Here is an 8,838-nt window from a genome sequence, read left to right as displayed (position 1 = left end):
TTTAACGACATTAGTAGGACAAACAATTTGGCTTTGATTTTTGCAAACGATGGACAAAACGGTATTGCCACAAATTGTGCGTTTTCGTGGATTCCACAAACGTTTTCGTGGAGAGTTGTTAAAATGGTAAGTTAAAGTTATCGGTGAACGAAGGAAATAGACTCGTTTAATGAGAAACTAAGTTAGAAATCGAAAGGTAACAATTTTTTTTAAATTTGAGTTCAAACGTAGACCAATAGCGATTGAACGTACGCACAGCAGTGTAAAGATTGCAATTTCTTGCACAATATAACTGGTCAACATAATTTAAAACTCCTCGGTAATCACCACCCAAAATTGCATCACCGTTCGATCCAGCGTGCGAGGTGGCACTTGCTGCCACCGTAGTTCCCGGTTTGATTTCCGAAAAGTAAAACAGCACATAATTCAATCCACACGCATGGTACCGTAAAAGATTAAGACAAACATCAACACGGATCGTTGCGTCCGCTGATTGCTGGAGAGTGAGTTTGTCCTACAACAGCAGTGAAGCTCCGTGCCGGAAGCGCTACTCACAGCGTGCTGCTGCTGTTCCCAGTGCGTGCGTGCAGGGCTCACCTCTCGTCACGGCTAATACCTCTGAGCTGGTTCCCGAGGAAGAAGAAAAACAACAATTTATAATTAAATTTAACGTGCCTTCCAGTTATTTTCCTTTCGCCTATCGGCCTATCGCGAAAAGCGATGCACCCGACGGTGGGGGAAAAATAAGGGCGCAAGAGGTGGACGGGTCCGATGGATACCGGCAGGCCGATCGTCTACGAAAACGGCTACTAACCTCTAACATCGTCGCCCTATTCCGCGGCGGCGTAGACTGAGTGTCTACGGAGCATCCACCGTCCCTGGATTGCCGGGACTGGGATGGATTTTTGCTTTGTTTTTACATCCTGAGCCACACGGTCTTGGCATGCACAGCCTTCGGTCGGTGCGTTCGGAAAACACAGCATCTGCCACGTCAATCACCACCACGTGACGTATGTATGTGCTGCCCAGCTCCAAACACAGTGAATGAAAAAAGGTACCGTGGAAAATCACCCAACTAGTGTGCGGCTGTATGATATTTACAATTAATTTGGAAAATTGTTTGTTTTTCCGGAAAGCACTGTTTTGGGCGGAAGGGTTTTTTTCCTGTGTTTTCCGCGGGAAACTTGCTGATGGCTGGATGAATGTGTTTTCCGATTTCCGTTTCCCTCCCTGTGTGGCCCCACGGCGGTGGGGGGTTTGCAATTGCATGCTCGCCGTAAATTGGTGTAAAAAATTGAGATCCGTTCCCAATCCGGTTCGCGTTCGCGATCGAGATTGGAAATGGGCGACCCTCGGGGGCCTATTTGTGTGGTTGAATTGTGCACGGAAACGATGTTTGGGTTGGGACCTATGCTGTACGAAAACCCCTAGAGTGGCAGGTTGGCCTCCTCGGTGACCGGTGGCCACTTAGTTAGCAATTCTTCTATTTTGCAATATTTCCATCTACTGGTTGTGGTACCATGATAGAAACAGTCTCATGTTTAGGAATGCTTACCAAGTAAAAATTAAAAGCCAGCAATAAAACACAGAAAACAAAATTTCTAATACTTCGATGTGTATTATTTGTCGACAAATCGATGGATTTCATAAACATGTTTTGAGTCAACATTTTGTGGCTACTGAAACCAGCATTACGATGCCAACATTTTCTCAATATTTCGTAAAAGAAATCAATTATGGTAATGAGGCGTGAAAATAATCAATCGGCGCTCTGAATCGAGCCTGACCGAACCCTCCGGTGCGGTGATCGCTTTCCACCGTTCACTGCACGGCTCAAGGAATTATCGAATATGCGTCTGATTAATTAATGTTTTCATTTCGTCTGCAATTTGCATCGAACGCACGGGCCGCCTGTTCCTGTTTGCGTTGCACCGTTCCAAGCAACGCATGTCGCTCGGTATGGAAAGGGGTTTTCCATGCTTTCGCCCGTCTGCCATGGCGCACACGAGCCACGAGGAGATGAAGTGTTCCCCATGACGGCATGGCACCGTTGTCCGATTCGCCTGTGCAATTCCCGCAAAGTTGTGCACTTCCCAGAAAACGGGACTCCGATTACTACTACTGCCAGATTGCGCTACGGTACGGATGCTTTTCCCGCGGACGGTGCAACCAAACCACGCCCTCGGAAAAACACGGAAAACCGTGTACCATGTTGGCGAAGGTACGGTCGACAAACGGGACCACGGTCGCGGTCGTAATCTGCTGGGAGAGTTCTGCATGTCCTTGCCTGCGATGCGTTTCACAATTTTTATGCTCGGAACATGTTGCACATCCGCTCGGAGATCATCCCTAGCGGAGACTGTTTTGGTACTGCGTAGGCCCGGTTTGGAGGTCATTCGTAACGTTCCGCGGTGGACGGTGTTTGTAAGATTTCGTAAAATTTGTATTTGTTGTGAACCAAGTGTTAACAAATAAAGTTCTGATTTTAAAAAGAAGGTAAATTTTTTAATAGCAAACCGAGAAAAGAATGGAAAAGGAAACATCAAAATTATGTTGATAGATGACGACTCATTTCGGTGGCTCGACTGGAGTCTAAAGGGGTTCGTTTCCATTACTACTTTTCCATTAAACACAATTATGTTTCAAGGATAATGGAAGAGAGTTGTCTATTGAACAATTCGATTAATATACGCAGTTACTGCTGCAACCGAAGCCGAAAGATTCCAGGCAGGCGCTGCTCATGTTTCTTGCAAACGATAAATATGATATTGAAGACGATCAAAAATGCATTTGAAACACCGTAACGTCAAATGTTGGGTGCACAACAAACTGTCCCCACCATTGCTTGTGACATTAAATCTATTTATACCTCATGTGATCTCTTTTATACCAGGGGTCCAATCGTATCAATTATCCCAACTCCGCCGAGCTCGGCGTTTCCCTTTCTCCGCATTCGAGGTAGGGTTGTGGAGCCTCGGGGTTGTCGGGGGTTTCTTTTTGCTCACCGCTTTCGCACTACTTTCACTATACTTTTCGTGGCGATTGCTCCACGTTTGTGGGGTCTGCGTTTCGCTTCAATTCGAAACTGGTGCTGGATGTCTTACACTTACCCAATCCAGCGTCCGTAGCCGTGATCGTCTAGTGGTTAGGACCCTACGTTGTGGCCGTAGTAACCCAGGTTCGAATCCTGGTCACGGCAGTGTCTCTCGTTGGTAGTTGTTAGAAGAGTTTAGTTCTCCTCCTCCTCTTTCGGAGAACAAAAGAGAGGTGGTCAAAGGAACTCACTTCTTCTCTACTCTACTCTACGAACAAACACTGTCACGGAGGATGTGTCTGCAAACGGAAAAATGTTTTTTTAAAGTATTTGTAAGTTGATAGAAAATAGTAGACAATAGTAGTAGGTAGTAGAAGATATAATTGCAGAAAGTTACGAACCGTTTCAGTATCGGGCATGCATTATGGGAAGTTTGTAAAATCTTAAGAAAATATAAAAAAGGCACAAAGAAACAGCAAAAGCTTCATCAAAGTTTTGTTCAAAAACTATTCAGCCAAAACAGAAACACTTTTCGATTCACTTTTCGGCTAAGCGAAGCTCATCCCTTAACGTACTCATCAACCCATTCCTGTCGGACCATCTATTCTGAAACCCCATCTACACTCCGTATCGTGGCAAAAAGTCCCGCTCCAAGCTAGATACCGTATCTCCACAGGCAGGCCGGAAGGAGATGGTCGAAAAATGGCGGTGCGTCCCATCACTTTCCCAGTTTTGGGCGCACCGGAAGCCTCCGGACCGGAGCTCTGTTTTCGTAGCCAAATGTGGTTGGCGATCAACAACACGGTGGTGCTCTTGCGTTACCGCTCGCGGCGCTGAAGGCCTTCACCGGCGCCTTCCGGCGCCTGGCGTAGCGAGTGAGGATGTTCGAGGAAAACTGTGGAAAATATTACTCCCCCCGCTCCGGTACTGGCTCCGTTTGTTTTTCCTACATCTGCATCAAAGGTTTTTTTCACCGTAGCTTAGCGTCTCGATGACAACCACCGCAACCATGACAACCCATCCGGCCCAGGAGGTGGCTGTATTTTACACAGGGGGGACAGCGACATTTTCCTCAACATTGCCTGAGGCACAGCAGAAAGGGCGACAGGAAAATATGTCACAAATATTGTCTAATTTGCGTAATGTACCGGGAGGTGGTGGCGTCACGGTCACCAATCCCGACATCACCGCCGGCGAAATGATGGCGTAGGTGTCATCCCGCCGCCTGGGTGTTGACTGTCACGCTACTTCCGTCGATGTTGCCGTTGGCAATGCACTGCTTCCGGCGGGATTCCGGCGTAAGATTTGGCAGTGGATTCAACGTCGTTTGTCGCCCTCAATGACAGGGAGTCGATTCCGGTGCCTCAATTACTGCGCGCGTCGTTAATCTGTTCGATGATTGGAGGATTTTATGATTAAGATTTACCGATTGCGTACGGAACTGGAACGAACTTGTCATGGTAGCGGGTTGTTTGAGGATTTATCCTTTGTTTTGTAAATTCATGTAAGAGTACCAGGGTTCTTTGTAAGTAAACATTAAAGCATACTTATCTTTCGCCACTTAATACCTCTTATAACACATTATTTGATCATTCAAAGTGAAACAAACCTTATTTGGTGCCGTGGCGGTGCAAGGAGAAGGATTCTGCAGAATTTCGTAAAAAATTGTGGTCAGATAGTACTTGTTTGGAAAGGTACAGTAGATACCAGTCATTGTTAACTAAAGTTTTGGGAAACTGGCTGGAGCTTTTGAGGTCTTGGAGTGGAGGTTTGGGTTTTGAGATAATTTCGTTTTCGTAATTTCGTTCATTTAGTAGAGAAGGAAATTTCCTTAAATACATCAATTTCTTTGATAAATACAACAAAACTATCTTTCTCAAAACACTTGTTAATTTCATATTTCCCAAATGCTTCAAAGTGTTTGACTTATTTGACATTGAAGCGGTAATTTATGAGGTTCAATTTGTATGGTCTAAGCCGATTTATTCACTCAATCTGCTGATCTGCGTATGGGTGTGCCGATGATGTAATAGACTCCGTAGGCCATGGCATCATAGGTTACAATAGCAAATTGCTAGTTATGAAAAATCGTACCTATCTCAAGTTTTCGAGGGCCCAAGGGCCCTTGGACCCTTCACGGGTCCACGGCAGATGAACGTTGATTTGCCAATCCCAAAACCCAATTTCATGGCCCTGCAATTGCACAATCGGCCCAGATTGGGTATTAAGCTGCGGTAAAGGCCATAAATCGATTACAGGGCCTCCAAAAAAAGAATGCGAACCATCTCGTTTGCCAGAACTACTCTGCCAATCGACGATAATCGTGGACCCATTCGCTCTTTTTCTTTTTTTATGCTTCGTACCACAAAATGTAATAATGAGCTGGGAATGTGCAATCCGGCGCCTCGAGGACCTCTTCAGGAAATAACCGATGAAGTACTCACCACTTCTCGTCCTTTTTTTCTGGATAGCCTTTCTTCTCCAAACGAGAACCAAAGGACCAACGACACTCGGGGTAAGAGTTGATTCAGCTGTTGTGCACTTCATTGACGCATCCTCCGTTCCGAGCCAGGAAGAAGCTTTTACCGTTGTTCGTTCGGCCCCGGTCACACTGTGGGCCCCTTTTGTAGGCTGAGCAATCGGAAGAAGTCATTATTCGAATTAATTGGTGTGCAAATAGTGGAAACATAATACCGCTCGGGGAATGTTTGAGTAGGCTGCGGTTGATGGGTTGATGCGAGTTGTCTCTCGAACGAATGGCGACCACAATTTTCGGTAGCCTGAATGGTGTTGAGGATGTTTGCTTTGAAACGGTTGAGATGCCTGCTTAGATTTGCCTGACTCCGGAGAAAATGTTGAACGACGACAACAGAGATCATAATTGAGCTGGAGCTAGATAATTTGGCAAAGGACATTGCCAACGGTTTTGAACAGTATTTTCGTACGGATGGACCTCAGATAGGCATTGATATAAGGCAACAGTCCCAAAGTACATCGTTATGGGTGTAATTCACGATGCGAAAATGTTCATTAAAATACATTTTCAATTTCTAGAAAAGAAATTGAACCTTTGCATTAAATCTCGTGGATGTACCTGCCGGATGTATTTGAACCAACTTCTTTATCAGCTTCAAATGCTGGTGATGCAGAAATGCACAATTAGAAATTCATTTTCCCTCAACCGTTTTCCCACCTCGTTTCAACGAAATCCCTGAGATTATTGTTTTCCTCTAACTTCGCTCAAAATCACCAAATGTTTTCCATCGTTTGCACCTACGACTGCAACCAGTATCGCGTAAGCTCCTTACGTGGAATTAGAGTGACAAAAACAAACCCACACACGACCCGGTCGATTCCCTCCGAGGCACGTGTTCCGTGCTGTCCACATCACCTCTCAGACGTACCACAGGCTCTGCCCGGCCGCTATTTCTACTGTAATCTGCTAGCGGTAAACAATGGCACTTCACGGCTGCCCTGTGCTGGCCATTCTCGGCCTTGGTTATGATCCTGATCCATCGAAGCGATAAGTCGGTACCACCCTTGCGGCTCGCAATCTTCCAATTGGACCCAGTGAGCCAAGTGCTCAGGCTGCGCGGAGAAAATAAATTAAAATCCCACTTGCAAGGATTTTCCGTTTTTGGTTGGGACTTTTTAGTCACTTCAAGTGTTGGCACACGCGCCACGCGATGGTCATGAGAACGGTCCTTAAGCTACTCGAAGGGAATGACTTCTGTCAGATGCAGTAATCATCGGCATCGGCGCAGAGATTGAGTGTTTAATGAACTGGCGGGAAATATTAGTGGTTGATAAAAATATGTTGTGAAGGAAGGTGTCCAGGACACGCCTCAAGTTATCGGCTAGTAACCGCTTTTCTCTGGATGGTTTTCGTTAAATTTTAAGTGTGCTTCTCGGGGATAATTTTTTTAAAACACGATTTTCATATTAAATAAAGAATCATTTACTCCAATAATTTTGTTTTGAGATCAATGGAACAATAGGGAATAGGAACAATGGTCCAACCATAGCGAACGTAGTTCTGCAACATTTTAGAACCAGACGCTCCTTTATCTTATTTTAAGCATCAGAACGCTTTTCTGTGAGCTTATGCATTATTGCAGCCTTTATGGCAAAAGCACATGTTTCATTAAATTTAAAAAACACGCCCATTTTATTGTTATTTTTTTAAATTTACTATTAAATATCAAAGCCTATAGTATCGCCGTTTGAGCACGATCTAATCATCTTATCCAGCGAGAGAAATTGCGGTTGGTTTGCCAGTGTCCTAATTTTTTTCATATTAGTGTAGCCTGCAAGCTCTCTGTTTGCTATTTATTATTGGGCATTCAACAAAAAAACATTTAACACGCATCCTAGTAAGGTAGATAGAATGTCCTTTTACGTTCTAAACGGCGATTTAGCCCCTTCATAGGAAAATCCAAATCTTTTTTTAAATATTTATATTTACATGTGAGAGCTTCAAAACTTTTAACCTTGCGCTTACCAGGTTTAGTTTTTTGTGTGCAATGAGTATTCATTTATCAAATGGGTAAAGAAATACATTCCGGTTGTAACCATCAATACAATACACAATACACAATACAATACAATACAATACAATCCGGTTGTAACCGGATTAAGTAAGTAAGTAAAGAAATACATTTGTTGGGGTTTTCTTAAACATTTTTAACTAATTTTTTTTTCAATACAATACAATACAAATTTAAACTTATTGTTAAATGTTTTGTTAAAGAAATAGTACTTTGGATTTACCATTACAATTTACCATAAGGGTATGAAATGTGGCTATTAAAACGCATTGACCGAGCCGCAAGCGCTTTTCAAATTAGGAAATGTACGCTCGATGCTTCATTTTCTCCGACGGTACCTGGAAGATACGTTTGTAGAATCCTTTGCTCAGAGAACTTTCCACTTTTCTGCACGTGGAAGCCATAAGAAAAGTGTTGGACAAAACTTAAAGTGAAGGGTGATTAGAACGTGGTAACTAAAGGCCCGCAAACGTACTTCGTCGTCGTAATCTAAGCTTAAATCCGACTGCCTTTAATTCATTAATCCCGACGATGGTTCTGATTCAAATGGCAACACAGCGGGTGCTCGATTGGCATAAATTTCTGGATCGTTTACTGATATTGCGTTGTTTTTCACTCTCCCGGTTAGTTTTTGTCACGATACACGGAACTTCAGATGCCGTATTTTCTCACACTTTTCCGTGCCTATGATCATTTGGCGGGTGACACCACTTAAAATGTCAATTGTAATTAGTATGCTAATACCACCTTCGACCCGCAGGAAACCCGCCTCAGGATTGTTCCCCGTTCATGCGATAATGAAGGTTTAAAAAATATCAAAAGCATCCCGTTACCCTGCCTATGCCCGGACACAAATTAATTACGCGCGATTGAAATATTTTGCGATGGCCGAGCGGCGTTGAAGCCGCATTTCCCGGTTTTTGGTGCTGTGCCACGAAAGCAACGAGGGGAATCATAGATTCGGCCATCCGTACGAGGAGAGAGTAGACAAGCACCCCTTTCAGCAGTGGATCCTCTTCCCGATGCTAGCAGGATCTATGCGATGGACCTTATGTACGGGCATAAGGTGATTAATATGCCACGCCCGGCTGGCCGCAGCGTGCGATCCTTCCGCCATATGGCGCAACTCCCCGATATTGTGTCGTTCGTTTATTGAGAAAATATTAAAATGCTGTACCAATCCGTTATGCTACGGCGGATTTAATATTTGGTGTTTTCACTGATTCTTTCCTTTGTCCGTTGTGTGACCGTAGCAAA

The 8,838-nt window shown here is 44.2% G+C and overlaps 1 non-coding gene across 1 annotated transcript; it reads left to right on the top strand.

The window, feature by feature from the left end:
• The first annotated feature begins 3,127 nt into the window (after positions 1-3,127).
• Trnah-gug (transfer RNA histidin (anticodon GUG)) lies at positions 3,128-3,199 on the top strand. Its single transcript has one exon. It is a non-coding gene; the product is annotated as a tRNA-His (tRNA).
• Positions 3,200-8,838: the final 5,639 nt, after the last annotated feature.

The sequence above is a fragment of the Anopheles bellator genome, chromosome 1, assembly GCF_943735745.2.
Source record: "Anopheles bellator chromosome 1, idAnoBellAS_SP24_06.2, whole genome shotgun sequence".
In the NCBI taxonomy this organism is placed as follows: Eukaryota; Metazoa; Arthropoda; class Insecta; order Diptera; family Culicidae; genus Anopheles; species Anopheles bellator.
Note: the sequence above shows the minus strand (reverse complement) of the source record. Positions and strands in the feature narration are given on the sequence as shown.